Genomic DNA, 13,869 nt, shown 5'->3' with positions numbered 1-13,869 from the left:
GGTGGGGCAGAGGGCTTGGCCTAGGGCACAACTATGATTAATGAACTTACACAAACCCAAACACACACCATCAGTCTCCTTGCTGTCCAATACTTGGGTCATATCTTTTTAACCCATGTAACACAATAGCACACACACTTGGACCATCTTGTGTAGATAAGGAAAGCAGAAACATTGCCACCATTGTAATACCACACTCCAGCATTAGCTAAAACAGGATGTTAGAGACTGTTTATGGATGTGAGTGTAATGAGCTGCCCTGTTTGGTTCACCTGCTCTCCCCAGCTGGCCAGTCTGAGATGGAAACAGATGCTGTAAATATCTGGAGGAGGCTCCAGTGGGCTTCTGCTTTCACTCTTATCCCTCTCTCCTCCGGCCTCGATTTCTGACTCATTTCTTTCACTCTAATTTCATTTCCAGAACACTCCCACCATCTTCTCTACCCTTCATCTTAACATGTTTATTTTTCTCTCATTCGTTCCCATCCCTTTCACATTCTTTTTTTCCTGTCATCCCATCACCATGCTCCTCCTCCATTTTTCTTCAGCCATCTTATCAGCGTCTTCTTTTTGAAACCAATACCATGTTCTGATTTCACTGGCTCAATCCATTCTTTACAAAAAAAAAAAAAAAAAAAATGTTGATGGACCGTGTGCAACTCCCCTCAAACAGTCCTTTGTAAGGGCTCAAGCATGAACTGTCACATGGGGCTGTGCAAAGCGTGCTGTTGTACAGGGCCCCGCACCTCATGTGACCTTATCGCTGGCAGTGGTTGGTCCCACATGTCGTTCAAAAGTCAGATACTACAAGAGCTTAATTCAAAGGGAGAAACCACAGGTTCAGTCAGGAGAGATGAGAGAATCAGCCCCAACTGTGAGATTGTGCTCACAGTCTGCAACTGTACCATAAAGAGCAAAGCTTCATAAAGCTAAAACATATTCAAATATATGTGCACCACATCAAAGGACATATGTGGACTTAATGTTCTACTAAATTGAAATAATGTTGCATCATTTTCGACTTGGATGCAATAATCCATAGCACATAGTTTTAAGCTCAGTATGTCAAGCAGAGGCGAGGAAGGAGGACCCAGGTGCAGACATGGAGCAGGGGGTAACTTAAACTCAGTTTATTTTGAATAGAAATTAAGTAGGGATCAGACAAGAAAGAATGAAAAATTCAAAGTTAAAAAATGTCCAAACTCAGGCTCAGGGGGTCAGACGCCTAGCTCTGGGGAACTTGCAGTCGGAGGCACTTTGGCGGGCGGCAAGACGACCAGCGACAGGGGAGCTGCAGTCGGCGACGGTCTGGTGGGCGCCCAAGATGTCCAGCGACGGGGGACCTGGAGGCGGTCTGGTGGTGGAAGTGAGCCAACCTTCACTCCCCAGGGGACAGGATCGTCCAAGATCAAACAAACTAGAGGTGAGTCCACCAGAGCACCCTTGGAAGCCGGCGCAGAAAAAGGTGAGTCCGGCTGGACTCCCACTGGAGCAGGATCAGGAGTTGGAGGAGGCAAGCCCCCTTGAGCTCCCTCAGGGGCGGGAACTGGAAGAGGCGGGCCTCCCTGGGGTCCCTCTGGTGCAGGATCAGGAAGAGGCGAGCCCCTATGGACTCCCTCTGGAGCGGGATCAGTCAGAGGGTTAGGATCAGGAAGAGGCGAGCCCCTGACTCCCTCTCGAGCAGGAACTGGAGGAGGCGAGCCCCCATTGGCTCCCTAGAGTCCGCGACGCTGGAAGCTGCGCCTGTGTGACGAAGGTCCGAGAGACCTGTCTGGAGCCTCTTCTCCTTCTGGAAGGTCTCCTTGTGTTGTTGCTTTCAAGTGGCTGGTCTCTTTCTGATCCCTCCGCCCACTGACGGAGAAACTCAAAAAGAGTTATCACTTGTCCCTCAGAGTCGACATGGCTCCAGGCACGGCGCCAGGATTTTTCTCTCCTGGGGCTAAGGGGGAGCTTGACCGATACATGAGGTACAGGGCTCTCAAGTTTTGAATGCAGGCAAGAGTGCACTTGTGCCATACTTCTCTAGTGTGCAGTTTCACTTACTACGGCGGGGACACCCAGGTGGGGAGTTTGACTGGGGAGGTACACCTGTCAAACAGTAATGCAGGTGTCCTAAGGCGAGCTCAGGGGGGACAGAAACCTCCCGTAGAGCAGAAGGGCAAAAGCTTGCTTGATCTTGATTTTCAGTATGAATACAGACCGTGAAAGCGGGGCCTCACGATCCTTCTGACTTTTTGGGTTTTAAACAGGAGGTGTCAGAAAAGTTACCACAGGGATAACTGGCTAGTGGCGGCCAAGCGTTCATAGCGACGCCGCTTTTTCATCCTTCGATGTCGGCTCTTCCTATCATTGTGAAGCAGAATCCACCAAGCGTTGGATTGTTCACCCACTAATAGGGAACGTGAGCTGGGTTTAGACCGTCAAAAGACAGATTAGTTTTACCCTACTGATGATGTGTTGTTGCAATAGTAATCCTGCTCAGTACGAAAGGAACAGGTTCAGACATTCGGTGTATGTGCTTGGCTGAGAAGCCAATGGTGCAAAGCTACCATCTGTGGGATTATGACTGAACGCCTCTAAGTCAGAATCCCCCCTAGACGGCGGGGCTAGGGGCTATAGCACCCTCTAACCCCGGTGTAGCGCCGTCCCTGCGTGGCTCGGAGACTTGGACACCGAGGGCGGCCAGGGCACGGGAGGCTGAGACGCTGTAGGTGGACGGGGCACAGGAGCCTGAACACAGGTGAAGGGAGTGGAGGGGATGACCAGGAAGAGGTAACTGAGGAAAAGGTCAGGAAATGGCAAGACTGAAACTAGACAGCAAAAACAAACAAAATGCAAAGATCGAGTATTTTGATTATAAAGGCTTTCATTCCAAAATCTGAGTAAATTTATGTTTTTAGAAATAAGTTAATATGTTTATTCCTCCTAATAAACGGTTATTTCTGCCTATATTTAATTGTATCTTTTTGATCCTTAAAATCCACAGTGTTTTGGAAATATAAGCTTATTGTTTCATTTTACACAAAAAATTAGGCCTGTTTCTAGTCTTTTCTAATTAAATGGTTTTTAAACGTTAAACTTTGTGAATATTAAAAAACAAAAACTACTATTTCTCTAAGTGGAAGTGGACACTGTAAACACATATGCATTTGCATTTGTACCTATCCATTTCTCAGAAGTACATCCATTTTGCAGTTTTAAAACACCAGGATCAAATCAGCTTTGCCACTGGATAAGTAAAACACAGTTAACAACAAATGATGAACAGAAGGACCAGGCAGGGGTCAGGGTTTTGACTACAAAGATGAAAGGTACTTGTAAAGAATTACATTTTTAAAGGTAGCGCTGTAGCATGGACGCCATTCAACATTCATGCAGTGCATCAACAGTTTGACCTCTCAGACTTATATGGTGAAGGACATTGGATGCATATAGTAAAAAAATAACACTTTTTTAAACTCAGTTAATGTGAAAGTTTTAGATGAAGCTACAACAGTTTCCATGGGGAAAAACGCTCTCTGAAATTAAGGTCACATGCTCATCATTTAATCATAATTTATGATTCTACATTGACAAGTGCTTAAATGAAAGTAAGTACAAAATAAAATGATTTTTTTGAGGGAAATTCATGCTTGTCAGGTGATGCCCATCAAGCTCCAATTTTAGGCTCAAGCTGTCATTTTAAGAACATCTTAGCCATTATTGTATTAATCATTCAATGTGAAATATCACTTTGACGGGCTGACATTTCTTCAGTCATCCTAAAGTTACACACAATGTGACAAAGGTATAATCTAAAAAAGCACAAATCTATTATTTTCTTTCTTTTCAGCTGATTCAAAGTGATATAAAAATATCTTGCAGCAACTCATTCTATCAGGTTTGATATTAATTGATTAATTAGTTTTTGAGCACCTTAAAGCCAAACCTTAACTCCAGGCTTTATAAGGACTGTTTGACCAAAATATTGAAAAGTGAAGCAACAGTATATCAGACAACATGAAAGCCACAATCATCCAACCCAAGGCCAGCTTTTTTGTTTTAGAATAAAATGGACCTCAAAGTGAAAGGAAAGCAATCAATGAATGTTCAGCATATGTGGAAACAATCTTGTGAAGCTGGTTGAGACACTGGAAAATGTTCAAAGCTGCTACCGAAGCAAAATGATTTGTCTTCGAGGGATTTAACATTAGACTGTGCTCAAGGTCTCAGCCTAAAATTCTATATTTCAGGCAAACATATCGTTAAATAGGTATATGTCCAGCTCACAGTAGGATGGCTCCACCTGTCAAACTACAGTTTACATGTTTCTATTAGACTCCTTTGTTAAAGTAGTTCCCTGTTTAAGTAGTTCCTCATTCAAGGATAGCAATTCCGATTTGCTGTACAACCGTGGCTCAAGTGAGCTCATCGCAAGGTCTGCTCTGTGATCCCCAACCCATCCGTGTGCCGATGTTTCCCTTGGCAAGACACTGAACCCCAAGCTGTGAGTGAGTGTGTGTGAATGGGTGATGACACACTGTAAAGCAATTTGAAGAACCTAACCAAGAATGAATGGTGTTATATAAGTAAAGACCATGGACAGATTTTGTTTTAGCATTTGAGTCAAATTTCCAAAATGGAAACTTTGAATAAAATTGGTCAGAGTTCACTTTCTGAGGCTTTGTCTTTTTTATGCTGTATATCTCTGTTATTGTTGTTGTTCTTCACTAAGAAGGTAACAAAAAAAAGAAAAAAAACATGTAGTATAGCATGTATACACATTTTTTGCACTTATTCTGAGAGAACACTAAGTGTGACATTAAGCAATACTGTAGTTAGAAGTGACCAAATACAATGGTAGTGAAGATAAACAAAAAGATTAATAAAAAGATTAACTTCTGTTAATATTAAGTATGAATATCATATGCAGAGTTTATGATAACAAATAAACCGATACCAGTTACGACCTGGTCAATACTCCACCATATTGGGGGGGGGGGGGGATAAAAAGCTACCTCTACCACTGTCACAAGCCACAGTGAATCAGTACAGCTGCATATAATCATAACAGGAGATAACAAACAAGAGCAAGACACTCCACATGCACTTGAAAAGTTAACTTGTCATTGTGGAAGTTGTTTGGATTCTGTAAAAAGTCTATAGTCTGCTGGGAGTGCTGATCAACAGTTAGCTCTAGAGGGTGCAATACCACCAACATGGTCACTCACCATTGCATCAATCTTCTTGTGGTAGGGAGAGTAAGTTACAGTTTGTTTTCCTTGGAACCTGCCAAGTTGTTTAGTTAAAAGTATTTTCCCTCCCTTGGGTATGTATGAGCCAGTGTCAAAGAAGTGAAAGAAATCTAGGGATACAGGTCAGATTACATTCAGAAATAATGAATATGAAAACAAAACATGATTAGTGTTCACTGAGATGAAACCATCTATTTTAATTCAGCCAAATTTAATTAAGTTTATTTATGTAGCGCCAAATCACAACAAATGTCATCTCAAGGCACTTCAATGATACAGTCCAATTCATTGCAATCGTAATCCAATCACATCCACTTCATTCAATTCAAAATTTGTCACGTTAATACATATAGAGCCAATTCAAAAACAAATTTCCGAGCTAAGGAAACCAACAGATTGCACCAAAACTTCTCTTCAGTCCAATCTCCCGTCCTGAGCATGTATGAGGCGACTGTGCATAGAAAAGACTCCTCCAGAGGAAGAAACCTCTGGCAGAACCAGACTGAGGAAGAGTGGCCATCTGTCTCGCCCAGCTGGGGTTTGGGAGGACAGAAAAAAGGGGACAACAAACACCATAACACCATTCAAAGGAAATTTGAATGTGACACACCTTTTCTCACTTTGCCCTCTTTTTTCCCTTCCCAGCAGTCTAGGCCTATAGCAGCTTAACTATGGGATTTTTTAAGGATCACCTGGGCCATTCTTAGCTATAAGCTTTATCAAAAAGGAAAGTTTTAAGCCTAATCTTAAAGTTAGAGAGGGTGTCTGCTTCCCGGATATATGCTGGCAACTGATTCCACAAGAGAGGGGCCTGATAACTGAAGGTTCTGCCTCCCATTCTACTTTTAAAAACTCTGGGAACCACAAGTAAACCTGCAGTTTCAAAAGTAATTGGCCTAAGATGATATGATAGCATTTGGGATCCTGAAAACACTCAGGAGGAAAGGTGATCCCCACAAGGTACTTTGTTTTAGCTGACACTGTATTGATATCTCAGCCTTGATCATCTTTTGTTACACAGTCAACATGTTTGCCACTTTATTTTATATACACTTTACGTCTACATAGTGTTCTTTTTCCTTACTGCAGCTAGTTAGCAACTTTCTTTATCTGTCGACTTATATTTTGAGTGTTGAGGCAGAGACTTAGGTTAGTCTAAAAAAATCCTTTCTTGACGTATAACTCGCATCTGCAGCAATATGAAAGTTAAGGTCACGAAGATGGTAGCTGCTGGTGAAAAACAGTTAACTTATTGGTTTATCCAAAGATTTGTCGCTTAGCCAGAGTATCCAGGAATGGTTACTGGAATACAAGGTACTGTATATAGTGACTAGTGACAGCAGGACTAATCTCCATGGACTTTCCCAGAACTTTTTGGCAGTGACAGAGGTATTTATGTAGGCAGCAGGACATCTGGATGAGTCAAAAGTTGGAGCGGGACTGGCGGGTAAAACCTGCCAATTCCTAGAGAATAGGAAGGCAAGATTTATTGCAGGGATACCAGTTTTGCTTGGACAGAGTCTAAAACAAAGAGGCCAACACAGAATGAACTAATGATGGCAGAACTAATGAACTGGCAATGAGTTGAGAGCAGACCAGGTCTGATAAACCATCAGGAGGAAGATGAAAAAGAAGTGTGCAGAATGAGCAATGAGCAGGGCACAAGTCAGCCGCGCCGAGGGAAAACAGACACAAAAAAAAACAAAGGGTGACTAACAAGACACAAGAGGAATGGGCAGCTTAACATTAGCTTCAATCATGGATTTTGTTGCAAAGAAACAAAACACTCTATGGCCTGGACACTCATATTCAATCTGACAGCATTCAGGATATGGTCAAAATCACTTCATGAAAAAGGGACGATACTGCAAGGACACACATACAAATGGGCTGACATTCAAGTACGTGATGTCTCCAGGCAAAGCTGTCCCTGACAGAAACTTGGTATGAACTAGTAACTTGGACATGCTAATGTTTATGTTTGGTTTTTTTTTAATCTATGGAAGACCAGTTTCTCTTGAGGCTCTGTGCACACTCCTTTAGTGCACAAATAAATTTACATCCCACCAGCATTTTATTAAACTTTCCTCAAAGCTTTACGTACGTAGGGAAGGTCCCACTTAGAAAACAAATCTGAAAAAAATTAAAGCATGCAAACACAGATGCACAAACTATACATCAGAGGTCCGTTTCACGAAGCAGGTTTAGTGAAAACTCTGAGTTTATTAACCCTGAAATGAGGGAAACTCTGAGTTTTCCGTTTCACAAAGGGAGGTAAGTCAAACCAGAGAAAGAGGGGTAACTCCAGCCTGTTTCACAAAGAGAGGTAACTTAACCTCTCGGTCAGTTACCGTAGTAACAGACTCTCTGAACCTAACCTGGTCGGGACCAGATTTTATTCAAGAAACCTCGAGTTTCTCTCTGTCTCCGCCCTCTTTCAGCCACACACGCCATTTGATTTCCTCATTCATTCAGTCAGCAGAGCGAGTTCTTCTACTTCTAGAAGTCCATCAGGCACAGCAGGAGGCGACTTTTTTCACCAACATGTCCTTTTGACAACGATCCCGTGGATGAAGGTGCAGCATTATTGCGCAGAGAAATAAATATTCGTCGGAGATGGTTATCAGACCGCGCATAGATGTTTTAGCATTTCCAGACAATTAACTTTTTGAGCGGCACCATCAGAATGTGTTGGGACAAAAGAAAAAAAGACATAAAAGACAAATAAATATTTGTATGAATATGATTAAAAAAAATATATATAGGCCTATTATATTTTATAAAGGCACTCGTTTCTTGGTGTGGATTCCCTCAGCCACTGCCCTCCCGTTAAAGGTGGCGGTGCTGGGCACCACCCGTTTTACGGGCATCTGCCTTCTTTCTGTTGGCTGAGTAGAAGTCTGTGTTAGTTTAAAAAGGCTTAGTTATTTAACAGAACATGATATAGATGAGAAGACGTTTATGTGTGTGAAAACAGCATTATGTTGGGGATAAAACAACTGCACAGTCAAATAGCCACTTAATATTTACTTTACAGTGTAAAACATGATCAAAATGAGCCTCCATGCCGAGGTCTCACCTGTTTGAACAATGTTTTTATATTTCATCTTAAACTGCTGCCAAGTGAGCTTCTCCCCTGTTTAGGATTGCACCTAAATGAAATAAATGAATGGGCTACCATTCAAGCAGTTTCCCTGTAATATTATTGTGATTGCAAAGGACTACATTTAAACTTACACTTTTGCTGCTGCAACGGTGTTGCACTTATTTCTAAAAACGTGTTGAAACTCGCCGTATGAGTGCATTAAGATTTCCAATTCGAGGTTGGTGAAAAACGTAGCCCCTCCTCTTCCCCGTTGCCCCGTGGTGACTCGTCAAATCGGGGCTCCATTGATGCTGGCTTTTTAAAGTTGTGGTGCACGCGCTAAACTCAAGGTGAACCTACTCAGAGTTGATTAAACTCACTCAAATCAGCGTTTCTGGAACCGAAAACTCAGGGTTTTCTCTCTCAGAGTAGATCAACTCAGAGTTCAGGAATAGACTCAGAGTTGGTTGAACCTGCTTTGTGAAACGGTCCCCAGGTGTCATCCGTTTATTTGTTTCTCTTGGTCGATTAGTGTTGATGTGATGAATAGAATATTATTATGGGGTTGGGTAAAGCTAGGATCTGGGGATCAAACTGAAAAAAATAATTCATCATTCTGTGGAGTACACAGTACAAATAGAGACAAATAGAGTAGTGATCTGAAGAACCTTCCTAGACATTTATTTTCAAATATTACTGTGGAGTAATTACAAATGACTAATTATCTAAACTAAATTTTAATGATGGAGCTTTTGCAGTGTGTTGTCAGGATGAACCCTCTCTATGTTGGCTCCACATTCAGTGCGCCACAGTGAAAGAAACATAGAGAAAAGCAGAAAGAATGTCTTGACTTGCTAATGAATTCAGTTTTGACTCAGTAGCAACTGACACAGTTAGGTGAGTGTGTGTCGTAGCTGTGTGTGGGTGTGTGTGTTTGTCAGTACAGTAGGTGAATTTGTGCAACACTTCAGATGGCTGTGTATAGTATAAGGACACACTTTCATACACACTTTGCAAATAAACAGCATAGTGTGTGTGTGTTTGCCTGTCTGCATCGGTGTATGATAACGCACACTTACTTTTGACTCCATCCACCCACCTCTACTCCACTAAGTGTGTATATGCGTGTGTTGTATTGTACAGTGAGCGCCCGCCAGTGTGTGCTCAGTGTGTCTTTATGCAAGGCAGGTGAAAGAGGTAAATTGGGCCGTTCCATCATGCGATGCAGGGAGGCCAGGCTGACATGCTGATCAGGTGTGCATGCATAATGACCACCAAAAATAAGCTCTGTTTTGAATAATGCCCCCAACCACCCCCTCTAAAAAGAAAAAGGGAGAGAAAGAGTAGAGGAAAAAATGCGGCGGTCTGCTCCCGGTCCGGCTGGGATCTCATCCATCTTAACAATGAATGGAAATCAGAGACAGACTGCCACCGACCGAGGCCTCCGCAGAGCCCACTTACATCTCTTTCTCCCTCTCTCCTCCTCTCTGTCTCTCTATCATCACTTTATTCTTTGACCCTTTTCTCTCCCCCCTCTCTACAGTTTTGCTTTTTTTCCCCTGCTCGTATTCTTTCCTGTTGAGTTTTTCCACACTTGGCTATATTTTTTTCTTTCACAACCTTCATCTCCTCTTTTTTCCCCATTTTGCAGTAGTTTTCTGGTGTAAAATCCTCATTTTACATTCCCATAAAGTACAGTTTCCTAACTAAAATGGATTAACACAGTTTGGATCAATCAACAAAGTTTGTAAAATGTGACGTGTGAGTACATTTATAGACATAGAAATATAACTTGCATAGTGTAATAATACAACAATATATAACTAACTATAAGAAAAACTATTATACTTGTTTGCTGTGGCAATTTTCAAGAGGCAGTAGAGCTCCAAGCCTCCCAGAAGCTTCAGTTTAACTGTATAACAACTGGTTAGTGTTCATTTAAATGAACTGTGAATATATGCACCACTGCGGTACAATCTTATCTGGCATTAAGGGAGAAACTCTATCAGAATGCAAAAGTTAAGAATTCATGTTTGCTGTTTTGTGCCTTAGAAATGTTGCAAATTCTAAAACTGATCAGTTCAATCATATTACATTTCAGCAAACCTGCACCTATGTTGGAAAACCAGTGTTTTTTAAATGAATCTGAAAGCAATCAAGACATCTAAATCTTAGTTTTAATGGTCAATGTAACTTGCAAGTGACCAAAAAGTTGAATGAAAAAAAAAGATTACAACATACTGGAGCTTGTACTTATTAAAATAAGTAATGTGAGCCTAATTCTGCATCTTATAAGGTGTTCTTTGATCATTGGTTTTTGCAGCAGAGTTCTTATAACGCTGAATCTTGATGCTACTGCATAGACCATAATTTGGTCTTCCAACTTCTAACAGCTTTGAAAAGTGCTTCATAAGCCAGCTACATCCCCATCCCGATTACTAATGTGCTGGTCCCATTTAAAGTGGTCTGGTCTTTAAAGGTAGGGTAGGAGATCCTGGATTTTGAGTCCAGCGAAGCTGCATTTTGAAAATACACAGGTAAAAAGTCCCAACCCTTTTCTTCACTTTCCCCCCGAAGCCACACCTCTAGAGTACATGAACGCGCACGAGCACGAAGGTGCACGAGCGCTGTTCTGACAGCAAGCATCGATCGTTGCCGTATTTAGTATTTAGTATTTAGTATATGCTAACTATACGTTTAATAATGCTAGGTGCTAGCCAAGCTGGCTCTAGTTTAGCTTCCTGCCAAGCTTCTGGACGTAATTCGTTCACGGAGCAGGGTACGCGCACAGGGGGAAGGAGGGGGAGGGAGGAGCAGGTTGCAGTTTGATAGATGTTTTTCCTAGATTGTACGTTCTAGAGGCCACTAAAACTTTTCATATTTGTGTCAAAACTTTTAATTAATTGGTTGCAATGAGGGTGTGAAGAGTATTTCAAGCAATATGTAAAAAAATGTTCCAGAAAAAGATCCCCTACCCCACCTTTAAGTACAAAACTATTGTAACACCGCTAATCATAACATTTTGCTTTATTAAATTAGGAAAATTACAACTTCATGTAAAAGAGGCAGGTAGTCATGGAACTAAAAATGATAGTAAAGCCTCTCATCTGGTTATTTCTGGGCCAGATTTAGCTCCCCAGAGAACGTAGGACAAAAAGTAGTTGTATGGCCTCTACTAATCCTGATGTACATGTTAGTTTCATTTCAGGTGACCTCCTCAACATGAATATTTGCTAGTGTAATATTATTGACATGAAAGTAAACAACATTTGGGGCTATTGACAAACATAAAAAGTAATATTGTTTAAATATGTTTTGTTCCACAATTGTCTGATAATTCATTCACTCACCAGTTACTTACTAATAAAAAAAAAGAGTCGAGTCCTGTATGCTGATAATGAACAGAACTGATCACTGACAGGCTTTCTAGGGTACGAAGATGAAGAAGGGAGTGCCTGTCATTGTTGGCACTTGGTGCAAATGTCAGACAAATTTGATTAAAAAGACCCCATGGGCCTGGATGGCCCTGGAGGCCTGCGGTCCATGGGTAGTTGCACACATTGTCAGGTTGATAATCCACCTTTTGAATTCATGATGATTATTTTGCTTCCACTAATGCTTATGTTTTTTTCAATAATAAATATGCAAATTGTTTTCTTATATCCAAGAGCCATAAGTGACATCATGTCTTTGTTGCAGCTATGAAAGAACAAGTAAGGTGGCTTGTAGAGCACCTGGTCAAGGCTCACTGATTTGGTTTTTGATTTAATTCACAAATGGTATTTGGGTGTTTATATACTTATGGCTGTACAGAGTACTGATAACCTTTGATGGTCTTCTTAATGATGTAGGGCAAGCCAGAAAAAAAACGAACAATCAAAAAAACTATTAAATGCTAAACTCAGAGTTTGAGTTAAATAAACTTTGGAGACAAAGCTGGGTCATTCGACTTAGCATTCACAACATAATGGATGAAAGCCCATCACCTCCAACTGAACCTCTCTAAAACCAAACTTGTCTTTCCAGCCAAACCAACCATACACCACAGCATCTGCATCCATACTGAATCCCGATCTCTTGCTCCATCAAAAGTAGCTAGAAACTTGGGTGTCATGATTGATGACCAGCTAACCTTCAAAGATCATGTTACTTCCGTTGCTCGATCATGCCGCTTTGCATTGCTAAACATAAGAAAGATCAGGCCGTACCCAACCCAACACGCCACCCAGCTCCTGGTGCAGTCTATGGTCATCTCCCGCCTTGACTACTGCAACGCTCTCCTAACTGGTCTCCCAGTCTGTGCTGTGAAACTGTTGCAGATGGTCCAGAACGCGGCGGCGCGTCTGGTGTTTGATAAGCCTAAAAGAGCTCACGTCACCCCTCTGTTCATTGAACTCCACTGGCTACCCTTAGCCGCCTGCATCAAATTCAAATCACTGATGTTAGCCTAAAAAATCCTTAATGGAACGGCTCCCATCTACTTGAATGCTCTTGCAAAGGCTTATGTCACAACTCGGTCACTCCGCTCGTCACAGGATTGTCGTCTGGCACTGCCTACACCACGCTTAAAGGGATAGTTCGCCTCTTTTGACATGAAGCAAAATCATTCTCCAGGAAAAAGTCAGACCTCACATCACTTGGCGCTATTTTTGCCTCCCTTGATATCAATGCGTCCAATGTAAACTGTGCAGACGAAGTGCAGACCCGAGCACTCCCCTGCGATAGCCGCACCTGTTACGGTGTTTGATGCTCGGAAGCAGTGGACTGCTCGGTCTGCACTTCGTCTGCACAGTTTACATTGGACGCATTGATATCAAGGGAGGCAAAAATAGCGCAAAGTGATTGTGAGGTCTGACTTTTTTCTGGAGAACGATTTTGTGATGCAAATGTATTACTCTTTTGAACGCATATTGTTTTGAGAAGCAAAATGCTTTCTTTTTGTAGCCCCAGCCAACTAGTCGGACTACCTTCGTGGACGCCAAAACTCAGCTGGAACTCTGCTCACAGGACGCAGCAGGGGGTAACTCAATGTTCATAAATGATATTGCTAATATGGGATGTCATACAGCTTCATGTCAAAAGAGGCGAACTATCCCTTTAAGACAATCCAGACTCTTTTCATGTGTCGTTCCACGATGATGGAATGACCTACCGAGCGCTACCAGAACAGGGGCGTCCCTGAATATCTTCAAGAAACTCTTGAAGACCCAGCTCTTCAGAGAGCATCTCCTATCCTAGCACTTACCCTGTACTTCCCAACTCCCTCTGCTGGACTTTATCTTTCTGTACTTCCTTCTATGCCTGCACTCTATCTCTACACTGTCACCCCTGTCACCTCTGAAAGAGTCTGACTTGTGGTTTCCTTCTGTGTAGCTTATAGCTGTAATGTTATATATTTTTTTCAATTGTAAGTTGCTTTGGATAAAAGCGTCTGCTAAATGCATCAACATGAACATAACATTGTCTGATATTCTTTCCAGTCTCCTCCCCACCAACCCTCCTCTTCTTTGTCTCCATAAGAAACAGTAAAGAAAGGAGCCAACAGTATTGG

Source organism: Odontesthes bonariensis, chromosome 2, assembly GCF_027942865.1.
Source record: "Odontesthes bonariensis isolate fOdoBon6 chromosome 2, fOdoBon6.hap1, whole genome shotgun sequence".
In the NCBI taxonomy this organism is placed as follows: domain Eukaryota; kingdom Metazoa; phylum Chordata; class Actinopteri; order Atheriniformes; family Atherinopsidae; genus Odontesthes; species Odontesthes bonariensis.
Note: the sequence above shows the minus strand (reverse complement) of the source record.